This window comes from Dermacentor andersoni, chromosome 5 (assembly GCF_023375885.2).
Source record: "Dermacentor andersoni chromosome 5, qqDerAnde1_hic_scaffold, whole genome shotgun sequence".
NCBI classification, from domain to species: Eukaryota; Metazoa; Arthropoda; class Arachnida; order Ixodida; family Ixodidae; genus Dermacentor; species Dermacentor andersoni.
Genome location: NC_092818.1, coordinates 172,714,213 through 172,741,235, shown reverse-complemented (window position 1 = coordinate 172,741,235; position 27,023 = coordinate 172,714,213). Strand labels below are relative to the sequence as shown.

The 27,023-nt window shown below is 45.1% G+C and overlaps 1 protein-coding gene and 1 pseudogene across 3 annotated transcripts in view; one reads left to right on the top strand and one right to left on the bottom strand.

The window, feature by feature from the left end:
* Positions 1-27,023, bottom strand: part of LOC126531628 (kin of IRRE-like protein 2) — a 378,799-nt gene that overhangs the window by 78,019 nt on the left and 273,757 nt on the right. The window lies entirely within an intron of this gene.
* LOC126532577 (U2 spliceosomal RNA) lies at positions 14,407-14,588 on the top strand (annotated as a pseudogene).

Below are 27,023 nucleotides of genomic sequence, written 5' to 3'. Positions count from 1 at the left end.
AAGGAGGTATCGCGAGATACTTCGGGGAATAACAATACATCTCTTAATTTGCCGTCTTGCGGGCAAGGCTACATACTGCAGTTTTCAACCTCACTTGGTGCACCAAAGCGAGAGTTTGCAATGGTGACGAAAAACACTAACCACAGCTATTTTCAGGACTGCATATTACAGCAAATAAACACGCTGAGAATTAGAGCACCAAGACTATTGTCTTAAGCTCTCGTCGTAGGCCGGGAAGTCACTGTGTAACTGCATTTCCCGCACTAATCATAGAGCGCTCCAGGGCAGTAAACAAAGACACACGCAATGAAGCAAACGAAGGGTTTGGTGGGACAAAACCGAAACAGCCGATAGCGGGACTCGTGGGAGCGGTTCCAGCGGAAAGCCAACACGGGAAGCATGCAATGGCAACATGCGATAACAAAACAGGAATGAGGAACGAACGATACTATGCAAAAAAAAAAAAACCTTGGCAAGTACAGAAGCAAGTATTTCACGACGCCGCATCTGAGCACATGGAAGCATTCTACGGCCGTGTTCAGGCGGAAGAAGACGCCGAGGAAGTTCTGCGTGCGAAATAATAGCACGGGAACAAGACCCTCGAACAACAGGAAGCGCGTACCTGCGGGGGATGCCGCAGGAGCGAAAGCCCAACAGCCTTCTCCGGCGGCAAGCTCTAAACGCACCGGATCGATGAAAAGAAAGGCGCTAGAAAGGCAGTCGGCTCTTTCACGCCGGCTAAAGTGACTTCTGTATGCGAACATCAGCACGCGCCCAGAAACAGGAAAGCCCCAAAGTACGGATAATGCGCGGAAGCACGAAGCTTGCACTGGCACCATTGTGGCAGCATTGGCAGTACAAGCCGACGAAACACTGCGACTCACACATGCAGGGAACTAGCATAAGCTTCTGCGTGGCACAGTTGCATACAGTATCGTTCTCCCGTCCCAGCCATTCCAGGTAGGCCAGGCGATACATGCCAACGGATTATCTGAGTGCGCAGTTTTTAGTCACACTATATTGCCATTTCCATTGTAAAGGTAAAGGTCTGAGGTATGATAAAACTAATAGTACATTAGACTAGTCGCTTCTGAGTGCTCCAGAACGCTCTCGCGGTGTAGTTTAGATTCGGCTGGTCGGAATTGAGCACTCTAAATACATTTGTGTGGTTCATTTAGAGATACTTCATTGTTCCTTCAGAGAATGATTCATTCAAACTTCATTCAGAGATAAACTTTATATCTTAACTACTCTTAGTCTGAGTTGTCACTGTCGACCAATGTTTCTATTATTAGAAACAGAAATCAACATTGGGACAAGCAGAGCGACGTCAACGCCATCCCAAGATTCGCCGTAGAGCGGCATTAAGTTCCTCGTTTATAACGCAGAGAGAAGTGCTTTCGTATAACTTGCTTACAAAAGGACACAATGGCGTAAACGGGAATTGACATATCTTTTTTGTATTGGCTGCTGATAAAGTCAATAAAAGCGATTTCTGAAGTATGGCAGTGAGCTCGATAGTTGCGGGACTTGGCTCGTAAAGGGGTGAATCCAAAGGCTTGTGCGCGAATATAACGTGCACATGCTTCCCACATGTATCCGCTAACACCATGCAAATCAGCTATCTCTTCAATTAAACTGTATGTATCAACGTGTTAAACTTGTGGCACTTCGCCTCCAACTGCGTATTACAATGCTTTGTATATTCTCGTGTACAGGTAAAAACCTCAGTTCCATGGTCGGAACCTCTCCGTGAGGCAGATTTTGACGTTTCTTCGCGACTTCAGTGCTTAGTGATTTTCGGTTATCTCTACGTTGTTACGACACGGACAAATGTGCTCATTGAACAGAAAATCCAACATGAGCGGTTTCCTCGAGCACAGATGGGTGGAGTGCGTTCACCGGTTAATCAGCGTACAATAAACAACAAACAAATGAAAATAAAAATTAAATATTGTGAAGAGTGAACAAATATCTCATGTACCACAGGTATGGTACCACGCCTGATCAAGATCATTTGCAGTCAAAAGGATGAGAGGAAAGATAGGAGAAGCGAGCCACAAAGAAGGAAGCAAGAGGTTTTACGTGATCGCAAGTAAGATAATCCCCGTAGTATCTGTGAGATATGTTTAGAGATCCCGATGTGTTCAAGCAGCCTTGTTGGGGTGCGCATTCCAGAATATGGCTTCAAAAATGGCACGCTTCTTATGCCTGCGGTACCGTGCAAGCACAGACAGTTTGTCATTTAGTAATACCGACTTCTGCGCCACAACGTGACGTTTTATTTAAAAACAAAGCATGCTACATTTCTTTCAGGGTACGAAAATGATACGTATGCGCATAATATTGCTCAAAGAGTTAAATGTTACACAGTTCCGGATCATTCAGTAACCAGCGACGTGCTGAAAAATGAGTCAGTAATTTATTTATTATACATAAGAAATACTGGCAATAAGCACAGTATGTTGCCTGTGCTCCGCAATTATATTTTGTAAAATAAACCAAGGGTTATGATTTATGAAGTGAAACATCCCAGCTAATGAGCACTGCGCAGCCAACCACGGAACAGTTAAGGCACATTCTGCTACAATATGCAGCTAAGTCGTCACCACAACTGTATGCTGTAGAAAGCATATTTATTTAAGTGTCATAAAACTGTGCCGTTCAAACCGGCGCTGCGGCAGGCTGCTGGTATTCACGTCACGGAAAAAAATGAAGGAAAGCGGTAGTAAGGTAAGCTTAAAGCATTGTGGTGCCGTTGTTCGTGGTGGCTGGTGACTAATAGCAGTTCACAATGACGTTTGCAGAGCAATCGGCGAATAATGGTGCGTTACTCGTCGGTATATATGCGATTCTATTGACAAGCAGCTATGCGCCTGTCCTTATTAGACTGAATCACAAGAGGAATCAAAAGTGAGGCCATAGGCTGCTTTCTTCGAGCTTTTAAGTTCGCAGACAACGTTGAAACTACCGTCGACATCGGAATTTGAAGTAATGGTAAGATACAACGTGATAAAATGATAGCACGTTCTGGAAACCTAAGAAAGTAGGCAGGAAGACCGGCCATTTTTGTTTTCAATTTCCTGTCACAGCGTCCTTAGATAAGAACATCAAATTATAGAGTGATTCTCGGACTACCAAGGTCCGACATTTTTGTTTCTGCTTTGAGAGCCCGAATACTTTCTAGAAAAGGAGATTTTAGGTACAATATGAGCTTACATGAACGCTATTCCCAATCTTTCTCAACATCTATAGCAACATTAGATAAAAGCACCTTTCTTCAACTCGTAGAACTCGAAAAATAAGAATAGCCCATCTTCGATTCATTTTCCGACTGAATATAGCAATCGCACATTGTCCCTACTGAAAGAGTACCCTTGTCCTTCTATGCTGCAAGAACACAACGTCACATATAGTAAGCGGAATGCAGCAAGAACACAGAGGTAAAAAGAAAGAGAACGATCTGACAAGGCGCTGAGACGATGATGTTAGGAGTCGCAACTCAGCAAGGCCTAACGCATGCCAACAAGCGTGTTTGCACGGCAAGGCAGAACGCTTGACAGGAAGGCACAGGCCATTTCGAGCAGATGCTACCAGCGGCGCGCACACATAAGCAGGACCCGGGAGAGCATCGCAGGTCTACGCACCCGTCTACCCATGGCAAAGCTGCACATATATCTAAAGGCACATCCTCTAACACCGCCTTGCTGGCCTCGCGTAGCAGTAAATGCGTTCATGCTGGAATGCGGCGCAGAGAGTGGCTTCAGTAATCGCAGGGAATAGCAACCGTAAACGAAGTGCTAGCGTTAGTAGCGTTACGCACAGAGGGCGAAAGGAAAGGCGAGCGGCATAGCAAAGCGTCAGATATTCAGGACCCCAATTTCCTGAGTTACACGGTACAGTGTTCGGTGCGTGCGTCCTTGTAAGTACTACAGTCAACTGCTGGTTTATTTGGGTTGGAGTTAGGAAAAGTGCTTGAAGTTACTTCCCTCTATGAGAAATCAAGAAGGGGACCGACATATGGAGTAGCACAATGTGGTATCAATGTTGAAACACGGATAAGGTGCCTCAGAAAGGCTGGTCGACATTTCGATAGGAGCACCTCACCTTTCCCGACGATAGGTCCTACTATCACAACGTTGGTCAGTAAATAAGAAGCACTTTATCTCGGTTTATATATTGTTAATACCACAGTTCCCTATATAAGGACCTTATCACACTGTCCAATTAAATGTTTCGTCGAGTTAACTAATCTCTAAAGAGCAGAAGCCGACTGTAAAACTGAAATATCAGAACTGAACACGCGTTTACCGGTGGTATCAGCCTTTGGCTACTGTAAGAAGCTGACTATCACGGCTAATTATCATGCCTAAACCTGCGCTTAAACAACAGACCATGTGCTGAATTGAAGCTGGTCCTGTAACAGCGAAACTGTGGCCTGCATTACTTTATTGAAAGGATGGCGACTCCGCATACTTTTTCTGCAAAATTACCTGTCTTGTTGAGTCAGTTGTAAGTTTTCGATCAACACTGCTTCTAATATGTCGTTTAACCCCGGAGGAAAGAGTCGAGTTTCCCCGAAATGTTTAGTACAATAGACACCAGTTTTCATGACACCACTGTTCATTTCAAGAACTCTTGATAAAGCCGTTCTTTGGAAATGTTAAACTGCACAAACACCCGGTATGGGAAAACGGAAGCATATAAAGCTGCGTAGAAGGCAGCATGATTTATCACTTCTCTTGCGTCACATGTGTACAAAGTCATAAACGGAACCTCCAAAGCATTACTGAAAGCGCACGAAAATGAAGAGCCGGGAAAAGCAGGGGAAAACAGCATGACATGTAGCATTTTCATCTTAAATGTGCTGAGTGTTTTCGATCCACTTCTGTATCGTGAAATAAAAGCTGGGCTTAGTCAGCCCAGAGTTTTGCTGTTCAAGGAATCGATGCAATGATTCGCATCATTAGAGAGGTGGACGAAAAAGCATGCTCATAACGAACTTTCTGCTGCAATCCAGTTTCCAAGCCGCCCTCAACGAGTTTCCGTGCGTGACTGATAGGAGAACCATTTGTTTGCCATCGGAGGGTGCTTCCCCTGTGGAACACGATATAAACATCCACGCTTCGTAGGATTTCCGTGGTGATTTCCCTTGCTTTTGAAGCACGGTTGTTTATCGGAAGACAACTCAGTCGACCACTTTCCGCCTTACATGAGGTTGAGAGCGAGCTTTCCTGATTGCTTCGCTTTGCGAGACCACTTCCATGCGGCTTCCATACGGTGAGCACGAAAGAGGGCCTACGATCACGAAAGCGACCTTGTTTACCAGAGTGGTCAGTCAGTATTTATTAATTCCGCATTTGTTACTTTCTTTATGTTCTGTGCACCCTTTTGCTTGGCGCCTCTCTCCTACATCAGTTTGAGGGATATCATCATTCCACGTCACCTACCTTCAGCAGCATAAAAAGGATATGCCACGTGCTTTTTTCTCGGTCGCGGAGCTTCCATTTGAAGTGCGGCGCTTGTCCTGAGTATGCACAATGATGTTTCGCATAAGAACGACCGCTTTGCTGTTTCGCAGATTGTTATTTTTGACATGCACAACTTAGTGTTGCGCTTTGTTACTCAGAGAAGCAGAAATAATAATTTTCCGTGCTTTTAATTATTTTAATGCATCACTTCAGAAGTTCTCCATTCTTTGAGATGTATGGATCATAGCCAATATAGTATTACTCATCGCTTTACTAAAATAGTATTGATATTGCATTGTATAGAGGGTCATACTGATGTACTTCTAACTAGCACTCTATCCATCTCTTTCTCCTGAGAATAGGAGTTTTACAAATATAAAACTGTTTCCACGACAAATGCGTCACTTTGCAAATCTCAAGCTAACGTCAGTGAAGAATCCAAACTCAAAAATAGCATCTGGATGTAATACAGTAAGGTTTGGAAGTTCTGACTAGATAGCCCGCCGCTCTCATACAAGAATGTACGTCAAATTTGACTGCATGTTCCATGTACGTTGAAGGCGGTAACAGCGTGGGTAAAATAAGACACAGGTAAGAGTGTGAAGACCTCCGACTTCGAACTATCATGAATGATTAAGAGTAACTGTGAGCCTTCTTTTCGATTGTTTCAATAACAACACTCTAAAATTGTGGAGTTAGAGTACAGCAAACACCTGCCCTCCTTAGTATACCATTGATCACATGATTGAAACAAATACAAACATGAGTACCCACTGCCAGGTTCTGCCAATCTGCTCTCTGCATATTATCGATCTTAAGAGGCAAGGACATCGACTCCCCGCAATCACGAACAAGCTGCTTAATATTCAGCAAGACGTTACTTTGCGCCACGCGATCACAAGTGGAAACTGTTGGATGTCCTGACAGCAAAACAAACCCCCTCCCCAAAAATTGCTGGGGAGGGAGGGAGGGGGTCTCGATCTGATCTGCGAAATAATACTAGCCTATACCTGCAGTGTCCCTCTCACTAAATTAACAACTAGAGCCTATGCTTTGGGATGAATGAAGAGAAAGAAGCAGACACATGACAACGCCCCACAGAAGACTGTTAGAAGAACAGAGCACAAGAGGAAAGAGAAACTGCGAAAATTCCAATCAATATGAAACTGTCTCTACTTCCCAAATGGCTAGCCAGATGGCCAGTGCGGAGAGACTCACTCCACTAGCGATTGAGCACGCTTGATTGGAGCCGGATTACAGAACAAAAATATCCGCGTATAGTGAACCTGAATCACACCACCGCAATCCTGTACTTTTCTTCTTTCCGTCATATGTTTCTTTTCCGGTTTTCCTGAGTACTATCCAGCCTTCACCAGCCGGAAGAAAAATAGCTACCATTTCTGGTCTGACGCGCGTCCTTTTTTTTCCTTTGACAGACAGCCAAAAGAAAGGAACATCTATACTAAATGTCGCCAGCCACCGCAAAAATAGAAGGCCAGATTCTGACGCTTTAGATAGTCAGAAATAAAAAATAAAGGAGAAAATTAGCGAACTGAACAAGAAAGTTACTTGCTCTGGAGAACAGAAAGGCAAAATTCGAAGACCGGAGGTGCGGAAGATGAGACAAAAAATAAAAGTCGCAAGAGAAATCAAGAACCGCCAGGCACCACGAGGACTGGTGGGAAAAAAACGCGGATTGCTGGACGCCGAAGAAGGACATTGGAAGCTGAAATTCAATTGCAACAAAGAAATGAATTGAATTTTTTCCCGCTGACTCCTCCCTTCCTGGGATAAGGAGAGTCTCATGGACATGACCTCCATCTTGTGTAAGAGCACAGAGCGCTAAAGGACCGCACCTGCAAACAAAAAGGCGAAGTTCCACTGTCTTAAAAAAAAAAAGAACAAAGAGCTTTCACTTTTTAGAACGCTTGGATACGTACAAGAACGTACAGAAATAGCGAAATATTCGACTGACCCTACACCATTACCGTTTTACTTTCGGTGCTTTGATTCAAGGGATTTTTCCCTTCATTAGATCTCCCTGATCTCTGGCGACCATCTCTCCTTCCGTTTTCTAGATTCCCACTGGAACCGTCGGCGAGTTCAGTCGCAAGTCCTATGTTCATTATTTTATTTCAGTGCTCACTGGTCTGAAGGGTTTCCTTCTTTTCTTTTTCGTTTTTTCGCGGAATCGCCTCGACAATTTAAGGCCGGGCACACGCCTGCGACATTTGCAGTTCGCCATGCCGGCGGGAACATGGCTAAGGCGGCATCGTTTCCGAGGGGGCCCGAAGTAAAATTCCCTGCACCCTCAGACGCGTAACACTGATCTGGTTTTAAGAAACGTGCATTCGGCATTACGTAGCGTCGGTTGCTTTAGCTGGCGACGCGCACGAATGGTTTAGCTATGTTGTTTTTACACATCGGAAACACACAGTAGACAAAAGACTTGCTTCTACTTCGTCGCTTCCCCTCGGAGACTCGCAGTAAGTCTTGCTTGAAGTCCCGGATGCAGCTAGCGCCGTCGAACAATGCTTCATACGTGTCCGTGTCACGTATGTCTGTGTCACGTCCACCGTCGGTCACATTCGGAATGCAACATTCAAAACAGAATTTTCTCGCGGTGTAACAAAACGCAGGCAAGGCATGACATAAAGCAAACTGCGAACGGAGCAGGACAAGCCTTTTTACGTCAGCGCGTTCCATTTCCTCTGCTCTGTAGGCTATTTATTTCGTAGTTTATGCATTTCGTGCCTCTTGCTCCCCCTTACTTGTCATCGTGAAGGGCTTGAGCGTTTAATTTGAATGCAACAAACAGTACAGTTATAATTGCTCTTTGTTGAGTATATACATTCTTACCTAGTCCAAATGCCAGACACTCTAAGCACTCTAGCTACGACAAAAAAAAAAATAAAGACTGTCAGCGGAAAACGCACCTTGTTTTCTTTTCCAACTTCATACTGTTACAAGTACAACAATCTTGATACAACGAGCGTCTTGCGGAAACTCTGCCCAAAGCCAGAAGTTACGCTTTTAGCAAGTTAGGTTAGCAAGTCGGGTGATTAGGTGCTAAGAAGGTGGCAAGCGGCCTCGTCGACCAATAAATTTTTGATGCGTAGCTAAATGCAGGTACACGTGTACGTACAATAGCTGTAGTACGGCGAGCGGTATGTGGACAAAGGAAAATAGAAAAACTTCGAAGCGTGGCAAGGACGCCAATAACATGAAGTATTTAGGCATTCAGAGAAAACGAGGAGCAACAGCGCAGTTTCCTAAAGTTATATGCGCTAACAGTTTATAAATACATAACAGGGAAAATTTCGGTTGAGGTGAAGATGGCCACAACCAGAACAGTGCTTCGTATGAAGCGAAGTGTCCAGTTGTTACTTTTATTACTTTTTTGTTGCTTTCTCACAAGCAATAACAAATGCGATGTCGACTAGACGGCGCAATAATGAGAAACTGCAATTAAGCGAAAATAATTAAAATCGAGCGTAACGCTCCTGTGAGCCCTTTAGCCTGGTAAATCAAAATCCCGTGAATGTTTCCTTTCTAGAGGATTTTTATCCTCAATGTTTTGGGGACAGTAGCTACAAATATTACAAATGATCCAAGTATTACAACAGTGCAGAAGCAAGAGGATTGCCATCACATTTCTCCTTTATCCCATTTGGATTCTTAATATTATACAGATCACTGCGCACATTACTTTTAAATAAAATCCATACCATGGATGCAAACGGTAAGTTGAGCGCCAATACCGCCTACCGTTGCTGTCGATTCCCAAAAACATATGACTAGCACGTATGAGTAGCACAAATCCCGACATTGCTTTTATTTTTTCTTTGAGGTGCGCTACAGCTACCACGTAATAATAAAAAATTGGGCATACGTTAACTGTCACACTATTCCACGGAGGTAATCAAATACGAGTCAGGAAGTTTATCACAGTCAGAAACGTGGGAAAAGAACTACGTTTCTCACATTGTTTATGCATTCTATTCTAAACAACATAAATTCCCAAACCTTCATGGCATGTGGTGCCGACAACAAGAAGATATCCTGCCTGTTCACTGAATACGAAAGACTGTTGAATTATTTCTCGGCTTTTGGCGCTATAGCGCCCGTTACTAGTCTCTCGAGGACAATGCCTGGGACTCGAGAGAATCCTTTTTAGTTGCTTACAACTAAATATCGCTGTAGAAATCAAACGGGAACAGTAAAACAAAATATTAAAAGCGCTAGCATGGGCATCGTACCTCGCAGATGTACGCAGGCGATATCGCAGAAACACAAAATGCGCGAGGACCATCTCAACGTGTTCGATAACGCTTGAAGTCAAAGAAATAGAATGCAGCACCCGTTCTTAGCGAATAGCTCAACCACTAGAACTCACGCGTGCCGAAACACTCTGCGCGGGTTGGATGAAAACAGAAGGAAGTGGTCCTTTTTATTCTGCGCGCACGGGTAGTTTTTCGGAGTTCCGAGTGAACAGTAGGGCCTCTCTATATGGTAATGCGGGATGTTTCAAGCATAGCAATGCGCACATAGCACTGACGTTTCAGAAAGGCTCCGTTCGAGGGGAACCTTTTGGTGAAGCTCCCGCTGATTTCAGGCGCCATCTTGTTTTTAAAAGATCGTAGCCCGCTGCTTGAAGTAAGAGCTCTATGCCTCGTACTCGATACGCCGATTAGCCTTTCTTCTATTAGGAAGTGGAGACTTAGTAATCCGGACGGTATTTGTTTGTTCCGAAATAGGAGCGCGCATAGCTCAAATAATGTCTGATGCAGGCACGGAAATGCAGCTTTATTAACTTGAGTTCACATGGGAAGATGATTTTCAAGAACTGCACATCCGAAGACAACCTTCAAGCACTGATACCACGGAATTCGTTGATCAGTTAACACTTTTCGCCCACGTATTCTATGAAATACTCATAAGACTGCGAGCAAAGTTGACTCGTGCCGTCATAAAGCCTTTTCCTAAGCCATGACGAATGGTTAGCAAATGCCTGAACAATCGGTTTCCGGCTAATACTACAAAGCAAACAGCACGGTACTAACCCAACCCAAGTGAAAGCTTAAGCCCCGCAGAACAGGAAGCGGTCAACTCGATCATCTCCACCAATAATAGCAAGTCTCGGATGTAGTCGGGCTGATTTCTTTAGCTTTCATTGAAACCGTTATTTTGCTTTTGCTCTTTCGATATATCTGTTTTGCGCTTGTGAACGTGTGCGCGTAACGATGGATTCTATCACTACGTTTAGCGTGCACTTCTGCAGGGACACCCTAGCCGTAACCATATAGGGTTTGTATTTGTCTTTCTTTGTAGGGTTTCTTTAAAAAACGTTTCGTATCTCACAAGTTAATTGTTCTCCGCTATGCTGTGCAACTCCGATCTGTGAGATATACAGCTACAAGTGATACAGGCCGGAAAGGATAAGATATCAATTGCCTATATTCAGCAGAATTCTGATGTTCCGCGGCTGAAATTTGTTCGCACACTCGATAGAGCATCTGTACCTATGTACCGCCGTTACAAGGAGCTGAATGTCATGATGTTTTCGCGAGATACCGCGAATATGAATCCCCTATTCGCTACGTTATGTTGACCAGCCGTGTGTGCCAAGATACACGTGTATAGATGCATGAGTGCAGCCTTCTGTCGGTCCTTGCCGACCGTACGTGAATATCACTTCGCGGACAGTTGCGCGAAAATTTTCACATGTGCCACCAGTATTATACAGACAACAAGGTAGTTTGGCGAAGCAAGGTACATTGCGTCCTAGTTCCTGAATAAATCAAATTTGACTTACAGGGGTATGACAGAAAAATAAAGAAGAAAATAAACTGATTTGCGCCATGGCTTTCTAAAAAAACTCAGTGGCCTTCCACTCTATGAACAAGGATGACCAGCAAAGCTATGTATGTGGGCCCTTTAATGGCGAACCGCACCTCCACCGCGGGTCGGCCCGGCATTTCACTATCTTCGGGATCGGTCCACGTATGGGGAATTTTTTGCTTCCAACAACGACACGAAAATTTCCTTGGATAGCAGAGGTATACAGCTTCGCTGTAATAGTGCTGTGATGACCATCCGACCTGGCCTATTATTCGTGCCAGTAAACAGTTGGACAACACACAAACAACAGAAACCGATTTAGTTATGAATTGCGGACGCATAATGTTCAAGGACGTCACATGTCGAATTCTGAGCTGAAAACGCTTTAAAACGAAAGAAACGTGGAAAACAGTGGACGAGTTTGGTAAACGAGGCAGGACATTTGACTTCTCGTGCGCAAGACCCTTCTCGTTCAAAGGCCGTTATCGTTCCCATTTTAACTGTTTTTTGCTGTTTTACCAGTACACAGCTATTTGAAGGTAGTTTAGCTTAGGCAAAGTTCGTACCCACCACGCAAAAAACCAAACCACCGCCGACAGGGTCACCCATTCACGTTCTCAATCGTCGCTGTCGACCTACCTCATTTCTAGCCTGAGCAACTATATATTGCTTTGCTCAGGAGCGGCCACCCACGGACACGAACGCAACAAACAAAACAGACATGAAAGGTGTGCGACGGTCGACGTTGGAGAACGGCCGACGGGGGTTCGCTCGCTAATGCGTCCCGCTTGTACGCAGCCCATCGCGACGCACACGAGAATAAACAAACATCGAGACGCCACCACACTGGGAGGCATGCGGCGCTCACAGAGAGCGGCTGCGGCCAAATGGACGAGGACGGCGTTTCCACTAATTGCTTTCATTAACCCTGTTTCAATCCCGCACGCACTTTCGGCGAGCGCGCGGCGCGACGATGAAGTAAAGCGAGCGACAGGCTCCCGCCGACCGGGCGCCGGTGATTAGTCGTCGCTCCGTGCACCGAAATGAAAAAAGAAAGAACAGCAAAAGTGAGGTAAAGAACAGAGCAACGCTGGGACTCTCCATGGACAGCCACAACAACATCGCGAAATTGAAGAAAATAAAAGAAGTCTGACACGGGGTTGAAGTTGGGCAAAGGAAACAGACACACTTTGCCTGGTTGCGTTGCGCTGCAGTGTGGCAAGGCAACCACAAGGAAAGGACATTGTGGCGCGAGCGCTTCATCGCCGCGACATCATCCTGCTTTCTCGTTCTGTGCAGTTGTAAATTCATTCGTTGGCGCTCCTCTTCGTTTTCTTCTTTTCATTCGCTGCGCCTGTTTAGCGAGAAAGCGAGGCGACACGAGGATGGCAGACAGGACGAGCGTTTTCAATTAGCCGTCTCCAAGGCATCTCCTCACAAGAATAAGTATACGGCTGTCGGCTTGTATCATGCGCGAACCATGTGGTATGTGCGTTGTGCAAGACAGCGGAGAGAAGGGAACTGCACAGAGGCACGTGGCTAGGGCTAAGAGCCCCCGAGCAAGTATGGATATTTTTACCATGCGCACATCAGCGAAAGAGACGCTAAGGGCAAAATATTATAGATGCTAAAGCCTCCAATAGTCGATTGCGCGTAAAAGCCTCGCGTCTGTCGCCTGCAGAAGCGAAACAGCACCTAAGCTCCCATTGCCATTGGCTTCGACGTCATGGCGCGAGCGCGCCTCGACGGACGCGAGTCGGTGAGAGGGAAAACATGTTGCAGCGATAGCGCGCCAGGTTTTGCGTGAAGGGAGACGGCACCGCCGCGACAGCGAATACCCTCGCTCTCGGAAGCCTGTTTTATCTGCGCGTTTCTTATCCGCGCAAGTTCTCGCCTGCATTCTAATTGTCAAATCAAAACGGGCCAAGCGTCTCGATGCGCTTGCTTCACCGCGAGGAGTTCGTAACTCGAAGAACCGCTCAGCGGCGTTCAATCGGACACTAGTGCTTTTGCATTCACAACTCATAAGAAGTGCTTAGGAGTCCTGGAATTTTGAAATAAAGATGTCCGATTGTTTTGCAATGAGAAAACACACCACTACTGCTAACGGTCAATCGTCCACAAATGACAAACTGTCCTAAATGAGGTAAAGGTGTAGCAATACCTGTCTGCATGCAATTAATTAATTTACCAACAGCAAAGTTGGAAACTAAACTGAACCGATGAAAACACGGATAGTTCTACTTCCACTACCCCGTTCCATCCACGTTTAATTATGAAGGCGACCCACGGGAAGGAACAGGTCGATGTAAGACACTTCCCTACATTCTCCTCCGGAAGCCTCGCACGTCCCCATGTCTGGGAATCCCAAGAACCCTCGCATCAGCGCTCATTTCGCCTCAACGCGGCCACGGCTCTTGTGACCGACAGACTATATAGGCACACGACTTGCGTAAGCGCGCACCGTAAGCGCAGGGCTGGAGTGATTTGCGTCCCATGATTCACTCGCGCATGTAGAGGGTTAAGTTGGCTGCGCGCAGTTTCGCTTCGTTATTATTATTATTATTATTATTATTATTATTATTATTATTATTATTTGGCCCTCATATCGTTACCGCGTAGAAAAGATGATGCTTTGCGTAAGTCAGTGGCTCATCTCAAAGGACGACGAACCTAAGAGAAACTGGGCTTATCACGCGCGGCCACATCGAAGAGATTTTCCGCTCCGAAGGTAACCGAGACGTGCTGCTGCGGCATGTCAATGACATTCGTTACGTGTCATGCCATTCGGAATAGAGATCGTGAGTGGGCTTCCAAGTAAATCTCATACGGTTAGTTTTTCAAGCGAAATCATGAGCCATTCCGCTCCGTGAAGGTGGATGACCAGCGAAGCCGTGTAGCACACAACGCCGAGGTTTTTTATTTTTTTATAAACATTGGCGTGGACGACGTGATCACCGCCCCGAGGAGCCGGAGGTAAGTGGACACGCCTGACGTCTCGGCGAGACCACCACTACGGCATAGCGGAAGGAAACGAAACTAGAGATACGCAAGCACTTGGAACACTGACTAAGAGAAGGTGGTGCGAGCGAAGACATGGCCGATGCCGGTCAAAGTGTAGTATCTGACCTTGTCAGCCTAATAACTGATATGGGTTCTATTTGGACTCAAGATATTAAACTTATTTTTGCAAGTTGGCGGAATGCTTGAAGAATGCTTCCCCTCCGCCGCGGGTGGGTCCGGTATTTCGCTATCTTCGGCATCGGCCCACGAGTTTTGCACACGGAGAAGAAAATACACAGAATTCTAGCCATTAACAGCTGCACTGTAATATTTCTGCTGTTTTCACGTCGTCAACCTGAACACTCTCTTATGCTTGCGTGCTTTCGTTGTAACTACAAATAAAAATAAATCATCTGACGTTCGCGAAATACATATTACAAACAATGTTAAATCTAATCTATGCTCTCCTAAACATGAAAAAGATTATCAAGCATATTTAAGACATCAATCTTCACTTGCATTGTAACCTCTGTAGCCTTTGGCGGTCGGTCTCACAAGTGTTTGTTTATTTCATTTTTTTAATATCGAAGTAAATGTTTCTTCCTCTTTCTCTCACTTATACCATCGGAAGCCACGCCCCAATGAATCCCAGTAACGAGTACGGGAACATAACTTTTCTTTAACACAATAGTAGAAGTAATAAAAAGTGTGGGCAAATTTGCGATAAGCTTTTTATAGGGTATGAAATCCATAGAAAATAAATTCCTAGAAGATATTATATTCCTTTTTTAAGTGGGTCATTTCAGTCTTGGAAGCTCGATGCGCTCACATAAAGACACAAAATGAAAGGGCGCAGCCAATTGCCCAAACTAAAGAAATACGGGAACCTAGGGACACCCCTGACACGAAGCCCACAATCCCTTTAGTCGAGGTCCACAGCTGCTCGTCCATCTTGACTGCTGAGACTCAAGCTCTCAAACGACTGACAAAATCTTTCCAGAAAAAAAAATTGCAGTACACTGGGAAACGGCATAGGAGAGCACACTGGGCCGATAAGCCTGCCAAACAGAGGAAACGCGAACTTTTCTCAGAGACAGGCATTCTCGCGAAACCGGCGCGATCCGCTTAAGGCGAGGCATCAATAAATCGTCTCGCCCGTCTCCCCCGGGGCTGGGTAATGCGTCGCACGCTGGCGTCAGTACGAAAAGTGTTAGTTGAAACGCGCTAGCTTTTCAGCACTCGCACAAAGAATGACCGTAAGCTTCGAAACTATAGAAAATACAACACACTACCGGAAATCCATGACGACACGGAAGAGCACTAAGGAACCAAGGAAGTGTCACGGTAAAACTGCACTCATAAATCTATAGTCCAGAGGAGACTGAAAGACCTGACCTCCACTTGCGACTGGAAGAATAAGGGTGTTTTGTTTTTCCAGAACACGGAGGTCAATCGATTCTTGATTATTTGCGACAAACGATCACAGCTTTCAGTATAGTGGACTTTGTCACCGCAGAGAGTTCTCGCTTACCTAACCCGCTCGCTTACTCTTCCAGAGCAGGGGGAACCAGATTTTTCGCACTCTAGGCCACTCAAGGAGGTTTATTGGCTTACATGGGGCACCGTTAAACAAACATAGCGTGTGCTTAATATCATTATAAAGCATAATTGTGCGTAAAAATCGATTTTCCTTACGCGTTACAAGACATTCTATAGCACAGGGAACGATATACAACCCTTTCAAACGCACATTCGGTGTTTACCCTAGTTTTGGCTAAACCTTTGCATACTGACTGTCCATGGCAATCAAACTTACACTGGCTATCGATGGCTATCCCACCATTTTGTAGGAGCAGAAGAAGTGAGCAAAAGCAATCAGGTTTCCACCTGGCTTCAAAACGAGCGCGGGCGACTTCGACACTATCATGTCGAAGAATGAGGCATGAGACTACCATTAACTATCTTGTTCTTCGAGTACTGAAGATATTTTATTAATACGATAAAAACTTTTGTGACAGCAGACGCTAACTAATACATCGAGAGGGTTGCTCAAAGTCAGTTAGTCCTTGATTCGAACTCCTATCTGCGTTTGGAGTACGTTGGTTCTAAACAAATAAGAAATTTGTGACTTAGAAAACAGATTGGAAACTTAAAGGAGTTTGCATTTCAATAGCGGAGCAGGAAATGCAGCTGCGCCGTAACAACGAGTGTAATATAATATAGCAACACAAAAATACAATGGCAGGCATACAACTTCTAGGATCGATATAGGATTACGCAGGTTGGTGACATTCTCTATCCTTCAGTCTGTTAGCTTCACTTTCGCATTTCTTCAGGACCCTTCATCAGTCGGTTTCCAGTTAGAAAAAGAATGTGCTGCAAAAGACACATAACATATGACAGGACGTTGGCTACTGTTCTACGTCCCATAGTCTTTCTTATGTGCGACTTTCTGAAGCTACATTTTCCTTGAGCTATACGGCAGGATAATTTATTTCTGGCGTTCAGCCTCTACAGAGCCATGTGCAGTCGGCAAAAGGGCACTGCGTACCCCCTTTCTATCTCGCTTTTGCCAAGAAATTGTTCACGGCCATCAACAAGATTTCGCTAAAGCGTTCGATTTAAAATGCTAGACGGCGTTGTCAATACCCGTCCAACGCCTCCTCCACACAACCACTTCCTCTTACACTGGTGCGGAGATTGTAGACGCCTCTCGGCGCGTCGACTGTGGGCGCCGGCTCTGGCTATAAAGCCGTTGTTTAGACTATCTGGCTGCGAGAGCAGTGATGTTGTGTCTATGCAAGAAAAAAAGAAGAATCAGGATGTGGTCGCATGTATTCGTGTGCGGGGGGGGGGGCATCGGTTAGTGTCCTGCGTTCTATCGTTTTCTTACGTATGTCAATGAGATATTATGTGCGCTATGAATGTCAGCCATCAGCGATTTCTGGTAAGAGAGCCCAAGAAAAAGCAAAAACAAAACAGAAAAACAACCAAAAAGAACAAAGACAATGGAGGCTGGAAGCGTTTTTTCCTTATGACGCATAGCCAGGCAGACGTCCTTTTGTACAAAATATACAGTCCTCAGAAAAGCTTGGATTCGTAAACGCAAATGTTCGAACTGGGTGAACAAAAAGGAAATTTTCAGCAAGCACATGCGCTAGTGCATTGATTTGTTGAATGACATTGTCCAGTAGTTTTCCAGTTTCATTACTCAATTCAATTATAAAGTTTAGACCAAGAAATCTACACACCTTTTAATGTGTAGTGAATGCTCCTTCCATAGGGGCCAGCAAAGAAAATTTTTGGTAGGTAACTCAGCCATTTCTTTCGCAATGAAAAAACGACGCAAATATGAGGCCACTTAAGAAGGAAATATAGATTTTTGCTATGCTTCCAACCGTGCCTGCTGCATACAGCGGACTACAGTGAGACTATTAGAACCGATTAGAACCACTTATCTTGAGGTCTATAAATGCTGTAGCATTTCCTTCTGTTCCGTCACTCCAAACTTTCAGAAGCTTCCACAGTTGTATTCTCATCATTTTTCGTGCGACACACGGTCATGCAAGGCCATTCGCCGATGATGATGATGTGTGGTGTTTAATGGCGCAAGGGCCAGACCAAAAAACGCCATGACATATGGTAACGAATTTTCTATTTTGTAGGAAATGAATTGAGCGACAAGTGGAAGGAAGCAAGGAAAAAGCGGAGAAGGAATGGCAGGGAGGTTAACCAGTTTAGCTCAACCGGTTAGAGAGAGAGAGAGAGAGAGCACATAGCACAGCCTCAAACAATCCGTCATAAATTGCGTAAAATATATCAGTATTAAAATCATGACAATGGCTAATGATATGTGCTATGAGCATAAAAGTTCCTTTAGGAAGACATGATATAACAAAACCTATAACATAGCACCAGTGCCTCAAGAGGTTCCTTGAGGTCAAGGAGTCAGAGGCACGTGCTGTGAAAACAAATTGCATGGCAGCTGCAGCCTACAAGGCCAGGCTGTGGTCCAAACACCCAGCATCGGCTCAACCCCCATGATCCCCCTTCCCCAGACACGGCTAAGCCGTGCACGGCGACAGGAGGGAGGGTCCAACCTTCGTGTGTTCGGGTACGTCGTGTTGCAACACATCAAACGCGTGCGGACGCAGACGCCCCTGCGGGGAAGGCCGTTCGCCAAAGCACGGCAGAAAATATCATTAGTGGTTCCCATTCCTTGCGCCCAGTATATGACTCCGCAACATACACAGTCGCGCAAATCGCCTCATCACACTTTCGCATGCCATCCGAGAAGCTTAAGATCAGCCGACCTACAAACCACGAGGGCCCAAGGGAGTGTCGGTTCCTGCTGCCTAAACCCTACGACCCACGTTGATCACATAACGCGGATTCTCTGCAAAGCGCCATCAGCGCTGATACTGGCGACCGAGTGCACGACTGCGAAATGAGGTGTTTGCGACCCCTTTATGCCGGAGCGGAGTTATGAAGGCTCGCACTTTTGTACGAGACCTCATACCTTTTTTTTCTGGCATTACACCACAGCGTACTGCTTCTCATAGCGCATAAGACAGTAAGTAGGTAAGAAGGTTGTTCGCTATCGCAGGCGAGGCGCCACACTATTCTTGCATTAACGTTAGATTAAAGGAAACTCCTCGCTATTATTCCGTCCTTTTATAACTGAACTTCCGTGGCGTGTACAAACGCTGCATACCAACCGCGACAATTTAGCATTATCTCCCATTATATCTGACCAAGTCGACGAGAGGTACCACGATCAGAATATCTCAACCCATGTACGGCTACAGCAGACAGAAGCGAGGACATCACCAACGATTTAGCCAGCGCACTAAACCACCAGATAGCCCATCGGCACGGACCGCCAACACGTAAAGTAAGCTTAGCAACGTCGGGGAGAACAGAAGTCGCTTGTCACAGTCTATATCGGATGTGGTGACATCGCAACGCTTCATGCTCTGTATTCTACACTCGTGACAGAACATTGTCGCATGCAAATACACGAGTAATATAGCGAAAACTGCCTCTGTTGTTTGTAGCATGCCGTAGCTAAAGCCACTCGAAAAGACTAGTAAAGTCTTATCGAGCGGCGTTGTGCATGACACACCACATGTGCACCATAATCTAAAGGACACAAATATGGGCTCTGTGATAAATGCTTTCAGCGTCGTTCGTGCCAGCTGGTGCTCGTAAAATGACGCCTGCTTGGGCGATAGTAGGTGACTTGATTGAGAAGGCGGGTTCAGATGGTTAGATCTCCTCACCTATATGGTATTGTATCCGCTGTGTCCGTGTCTGCGTTGTGCAATCAGCAAATTGCTTTCTGTCTCCATAACGGGATTTGACCCCATAACGGGGTCAATGGCTTCACGATACAGGCTGACGCGCATGAGTCACAGCATACACTAATATTGTGTATCTGCCGCTGCAAATGGCCTACTAGGTGTCTACATGCATGGCCTTACATATAAAGTTCATTTGCAAGGCTTTGATGAACTGATGAGCAGAAAAAAATACGCGGCCATCCTCTCCTTCTAGAAAGACTTAGCACTGTGCAGGCGTTACAATCGACACACTACTGTTAGTAGAAGCGAAAGCGCAAGGTGGTTGGGGTGATTTGTGGGACACATGCATCGTGAACATCCGCTCTCCCGAATCACCAGGAAGAAGATGCAAACTATAAGTAAAAAAAATACTGTTCTCCTAAACGGAATAATCCGCCACGGAAACGAGTTTACGACCGTCGTCAAGGTGAACAAGAACATGTCACGCAAATAATCAATACGGCGAACATTTCTGGCATGCGGCGTCTAGCAGCCGCAGTAACAATATGCTCAGCTTTCAATCGCAGCTCACGGCACGCCTGCAACGTGAGCCAACAAGGTTGCCAAGTGCGCCTCCCTATTTCCCGCACTTCCTTTTCTGCCCGCTCTATATCCTTTACACACTAAAGATTTGATTAGGATGTGGGCAACTACCACCGAGGTCCTGCGTGCGCGGAGATCCTGAGTCTGCGAGCATGCGGAGAGAACAAAGCCCAACATTTTGCACGTAACACCAGAAACGGGCTGCAGTGCGCCGCGGAGTCTGTTCCTACGAGCGTGCGTTGGAAACCTTCGCAGCGTGTGCTCCTAGACTCCGGGAAGACCGGATGTGCGTGCGGGGTCTTCGGACGAGCAAGGAGTACAGTCCGGTCATGTCCGGCACAGGAGGCGCCGTGATTTCTGGGGTGTGCTACCCACCCCTTGTGTTTGTTCGCGGCCGCGGCACGCCGAAGAAATACGTCTAGCCGGTGAAAGTGAAGGGCGCCTTGGCTAGCCAGTCGCGCAAATCAGCCGTTTGCGTCTGGCCGTGGCTCGCATATTCTGCCCGCTCAGCGTAAACAACGCCTTCTATATAGCTACGATTTCGTTGACTGATTCGGACACGATAAAAAAAAAAAAAGCGCGGCAGCTGCTTCCGCAGTCGCAGCACGCCAGAGCGGGTGTGGGAAGCCTGACTACTGAGCTGAAACCGCTGAGTTGATAGGGCTGCGTGTGCGCATTTCCCCGTACGGTATGCAGCTATGTGCCTTCTTTTTCTTGCTTTCACGGTCCCAGCATTGACGTGTAACAAATTTCTTCTGATAGGTGGCATACCGTACTTACACTTCCGTTAGGATAAAACTAAATGCGGTTTACTATGGACAAGGACTCCCTCTACCCTCACTTCCCGCACCCCCTCCCACCCCCACCCCCCAGAAAAAAACAGTTCTAATATATGAAATTCCCCGTGTTTTTATATTCCTGAACAGACAAAGATATGTTACAGTTGGATTGCAAAGAAACTAACGGATAATATTCACGATAGGCACATCGCATTTCTATCGGAGGAAGCAGAACACGCCGCTCCGTTTCTATATAAACATCTTCATTGTATCAGTAGAGCGCGTTTCCAAAAGCAGCGCGTTCAGCTCCCGCTCTGAAGATTATCACGTGACCCTATGAGGAATAACAGCAAATGATTCGGAAATCAACCCGCATCTATCTAATTACGAGAATTCCACCTCACGGTAAGTATATACGCGTCATGTTATAACCGCCTAATGAGCGTGCGACCACCGTCAAAGCGAAGCCATCAAAGGCGTGGCGCGAGCTAGACGTCCTTTGTGACAGCCGAGACGCGCAAAGCCGCGAAGACGACAGCCGCGAAACTTTGAGAAGGCGCTTACCTCGGTGCCAAACATGTTATTATTGTTCTTGTGCCTTATAATACACGTCTCGTCGTGGAAGGATTCGTGAGACGAGAGCGCTCCTCTATCAGGCGCATTAGGCAAATGAACTCGGGCGAATTCCCACGAATGTCTGGCGGACGGCGCCGACTTAAAGCTTCTCTTATTAATCACTCCCAGGCTTTCCTCGGTTTTTTAGGGCCTCATTAAGTTTTAAGTCTCGTAACCTCTACACTAGCGTTAAACCAACATAATACTGCATGGATTAGGGGCATCTATTATAGACGGGTGTGCTTGCTGGGTTTTGATGCCGTAGCATTATATCCTTCAGCCCTTAAACTGGTGCAGGTGGTAGTAAATACAATTTTAATTAATTCGCTCTCAACCATTTAAAAATATTATGTGATGAAAACTGTGACGCAGGGAAATACTTTAATGCCACACGAAAGAAGAAGCAGTGTCTGAAAATGTGACAATAAAAAATTCGGCAGAAACACTTAAGACTGCTTACGTGTGGGAATGCGAAAGCAGTATAGTCAATTTGGTGAAATGTCTTCGGCAAATATTTTCGACATCCATTCAAGTTATTAATGTTGATTCGGTGCGTTTGGCTGCGTATTCGTCGTGCGTCATTTTTGTGTTCCCTTGCTTCTTCTGAGGCATACTTCCGTGAGCGACGACGTGTCACAGCTGCCGCTGAGGCAGACGTTTGAGAGTCCAACACAGTAGAGACAACCTCGATGAAATCCGAAGAGCAAGTGACGCGCGGGACGCAGCGCGCTCATTTTATACGCTCATGGCGTGGCGCCACCTCCTCCCCATTGGCTGAGCCGTCACGTACCCGATGACGCACGCACTAGGACACGCCTTTCGTCAGCCAAAACCGTGGAGTCCCCGCGGCGTCGGGGAAACATGCTCGCCACTACCGTTAAACCAACATAATACTGCATGGATTAGGGGCATCTATTATATTCGTCTCGCATCCCGGAGACCCGGATTCTATTCCCACCCAGACCAAAATGTAGCAAATTTTGTTTCCCATAGCATTGATTTACTTCGTTTACAGGAACCTGCCTGAGAACTCTGAACTCTATCCGAGCATTTTTACGGGTTTTTACTCTTTGCACGGTCGGCCACTTTTGGTACTATCGTTGTCAGGCCGCTGATGACGACGCCGTATTTTCGCGTAATGGGACATATAATGATTTCGCATTAATACCCAGTGTGGACAGAAAAGAAGCTAAATTTATTACGCAATAATTAATTGTGACTTGTGATCTCATACAAGTACATAGATGAAATACACATGATACAAGCGAGAAGGCGTGGAACACAACGCCAAATCAATAATTAAAAGAAATTTATTTCTGGAATTTCACGCGCCAAAAGCACTACCCGATGATGAGGCATGTAGTTTTGGGGGACTCCGGGTGAATTTTGACCACCTGAGGTGTTTTGACCTGCCCCTAAATCTGAATACAAGAGTGTTGTTGCTATCCGCCCCCATCTTCTGGGATCGAACCCGCGACCTGTAGCTAAGCAGCGCAACGTTGTAGCCCCTGCGCTGGTGTGATTGGTGCATGAAACAGATAGCTAACTCTTCTCAACAAGAACATGCGTTGTAATTATGCCGGCGTCAAAGCAGACTCATCACTGGTTTTAAAAAATGTCTCTCTCCCTTCTTTCTATTCTCCTTTCCCTAGGCGTAGGGTAGCCACTAGAATGTTGACTGGTTAACATCCCTGCCTTCTTTTCTCTCTCCTTCTCTCTGTCTCTTCCTGAAGAAGTTTTCATTCGGAAACCTGTCTAATCGTCGGTTCAAATATCATTGTATTTGAGCGAGCGTGGTTTGTAGTACTTGTACTTGTAGTGCAACATCAGTTATATACTTATTGCACGTCATTCCGTATTACCTTCGTAGAAGGACGTAATAAAACGTCCGTAACTTCTTTTTTTTTTTTTTGCAGGTGTCGGCGCGGCACAGTCTTAGGTGCAACGTGATTGCGCTAGCAAAAAAATTTTTTCTTGCCTATTGAGAATACCCGTTGGAACCATTAGAAATGTAGACGCAAGTGCACTTCCAAATCCGTTTATAGTATTGTTCAGCCATATCTCCATAAAGAAGGACAGCAACAAACTACATACTGACTAAGTCGAGGATTGCTTAGATAAAAGAAGTCGACCAATGCTGCTACTCACATTTCAGAGCTATCACAATCTCTAAAATTCGCGCGAAATTCGCAACAAATGACAAATACATGAGCTCATTGTAATTTTATATGCATTAATGGGAAGTATTCCGCGGTAATCAATTAGTGTCTGCTATATCTGAATACCTAAAGGACATACCCATACATATTTAACACGGTAGCCGGCAAATAGGTGAACATTTCCAAATTGAAAGGTAATGTCCCTGTAGCCTGAAACCATAGGATAGTCATGCCAGTCTGGGTGATTTTATTTCAAACGGCACTAAATGTAACATGGACTGCGATAAAATCTGTAGAAGCAATTTACATGTATCTGCCACACTGTGACACGTATACAGTCATAGTATAATACGTAGAACACGTGTGTTGCACTACGGGACCTCAGGGACAAGGCACAACGCTAGCATATAGGAATTCGAAATATAACACCATAAAATGCAAACCCTTGCAAGAACAACGCTGTGCATCACCACATGACTCCTGCAACATAAAGAGAAAAAGGCTGCCAATTGTAACTTTATAGAGTCAACAAAGGCTCGAGTCAAGAAAATTTGGCATTCTTGGCAGCTGACGTGCAAATGAAAAAATGGCAAAATTCAAGACCCAGAGAGTAGGAATGTCAGCGAAAGGGGACACCACGATTGAGCAGTCGAGTTGAAAACATCACATGCGAGCTTGCAAAGTCTGCGAACGCGTCAAGCTGCGAAGTCATTTGCCAGTGCCAGCTGCAAGCGGCGAATTTCGAAGTTCAAAATCATTTATGTATTATTGTTCATCCTTCCTCCATCAGAGTAGCTAGCTTTATTTCGAGTTTTGCTTGTTCTTGAACGTTTTTTTCTGCAGCCAGTAACGGTCAATTTCTCGCTCTGGTTATCTTTTTAGATAATAATAGTATGAAAAAGCGCTTTCTCCACATGTCCCATCAAGTGAATAATGGTTAGAGCACCTTGCTCTCCAATTTCACCAACGAATTATATACGTTCATTCTTTTTTTTTCTCGTTTCTTTCGCGTTTTCTTTTCTGTTATCGTCGGACTTGCCAACGAATAGTACTAACATGAAGTTCTCAAAGTAGAGAAAAAACCTTCCACTTTATCACTGAGAATGGAAAACGTCTAACGTTCTTATGAGCAAATTTTCTTCTAGCTGCACTGAGAAATTTTAATCTGCTGCTGATATGCAAAGAAGAAATTAGGGAGAGCGGTGTCATACTTTTGTATGTTCCTCCTATGATTTGGATCACTGCCTTGCTTCTTTCTATATCAGCATGTAAGCGAGATTTGCTCAAAGGCAAGCGATGCTTAAAACTGCACGGTAACAATCATGTCAAGAAAAATAACGTAAGAAACGAAATTAAGTTACATTGTGGGGTGTAATGTCCAGTAAATTGACAGTGGGTTTCGTGGGGCGCGGGAATAATTTTCGTCACTGGTGGCTTTTTGCCGTAAGAAAAAATAGGAATTTCTCCTTGCGCCATGGCCTATGCATTATTGCATGGAAAAGGCCACAAAAGCCCTTCGGTGCTTCTTGAAAGACACTGGATTGTATGAAAGCTTTTGATCATGGAGATTCCTTTGCGACTATTATTACTATTATTTTTATTATTTTTAACTATTATTTTTCTTCTCTCTTCTGTGCTCACCTTGTCCCCCTCCCAAAGTGTAGGGTGGTCAACCGGGCACGTCATTGGCTAACATCCCTACCTTGCTAGCCTCCCTCCCTCCCTGCCTCCCTCCCTACTCTTGACTGGTTAACATCCCGGCCTTCCTATATTCCTCTCTCTTTCTCTCTTTCCCACTTTGTCTCTTTCTCTATCTCTCTCAACTGGGCGCACTGATAATAAATTCCCAATTTATTGAGAAAAAAATTTTGCGTTACAAAGGCAGGTGCGCTTCACCTCATAGCTCTTGTTCCCCAGCACGTAGTCGGACTTACTGAATATGGCAGTGAGATAGCAAATCATAAGCTTCTATAGTCACTGAATTTTCGCCAGTACTAACCCAGCCATACGAAGAACCAATACCTCTACCTCAGATACCGACCTATACAGACCTCAGCAAAAAACATTGATGTCAATGTGGACCTACGGAAGAAGCGACACCCACCGTGTTCACTTTCCTTCCTTTTCCTCTTTTTATTCCTTAACATCCCCTTCCCCTGTGTAGGGTAGCAAACCAAAAGCGTGGCTACTAGACTTCTCTGCCTTTCCTTCCTTTCTTTCTATCTCTCTGTCTCCCGAAGCCAGCGGTGCGCTTTTTTAAACAGTGATGGCGGGGCTAGTATTTTTGCATTTGTAAAGCATACCCATAAAAAAATAAAGAAAAAAAATATGAAGCCTCACAGAAGTGACGACTGCTAATTTTCATGTGGTAGTTCAAGAAACACGACGAGTTTCTCACTATAAAGCAAGCCCGACCAGGCCTATAAGTACCTCCTCAGGTTGAAACGTCGTCCGAAATGTACAGCTGCTTGGAGGGCGAAGAGACGTCACAAGAGAGGTAAGAAGGAATATAAGGTTCTGATGCAGTGCGAAATGTACATCTTCACCGATTATAATCAGAATACACATATATTGAAAGAAAAATAACCAGCCGAAAATCTTTCCGAGTGTTGCTGTTCGTAGAAGATACATGCTGTCCTTAGAACGCGTTCTAACCGGCGGAATGCTGCTAATTTCGTGCAGGTTTCAGGAAAGTATTCCCCAAACAAAAATAATTAATGCTTTCTTTTATTAGCCTCTAATCCAAAATCAATGCATTTTTTTCGCTGAGCTCTATGATTTATTATTCGTCAGAAGAAAAGCTATGCAAGGTGTACCAGACACGGCGAACGGGCAATGCAGAATCTAAAGCGACTGCGTATTGGCACTATAAAAAAACACATACCCCATGTCGTATACAGCCTTCATTTATTAAAACAATTGTTCTCTCTGGCTCAATGAGTGATAGTAATCTGCCGCAATATCTTTTTTTTTATTTCTTCAGTTCTGCAATTATTTTTTCATGTGCTAAAAAGACTAACCATTGACCTCGTTCTTTTTTTCAAAGAAAGAGCAAGAAAAGGCCTCTCCAGGCCATGTATGAGCGGCTTTCAATTTGTTGCGCATGTCTGAAAACCTTGCAAAACGAGAACGCCTCGCTTATCAGCTTTACTAATGTGCAGTAAGCGTTATCCCCTGCCTTTGTGTTTTTATCATTGCACTCTTAAAAGTTTACTTTTTTAAGCTTAAGAGTAACCCCCGGAAAAGAACAAAAAGCACACATACGTGGAG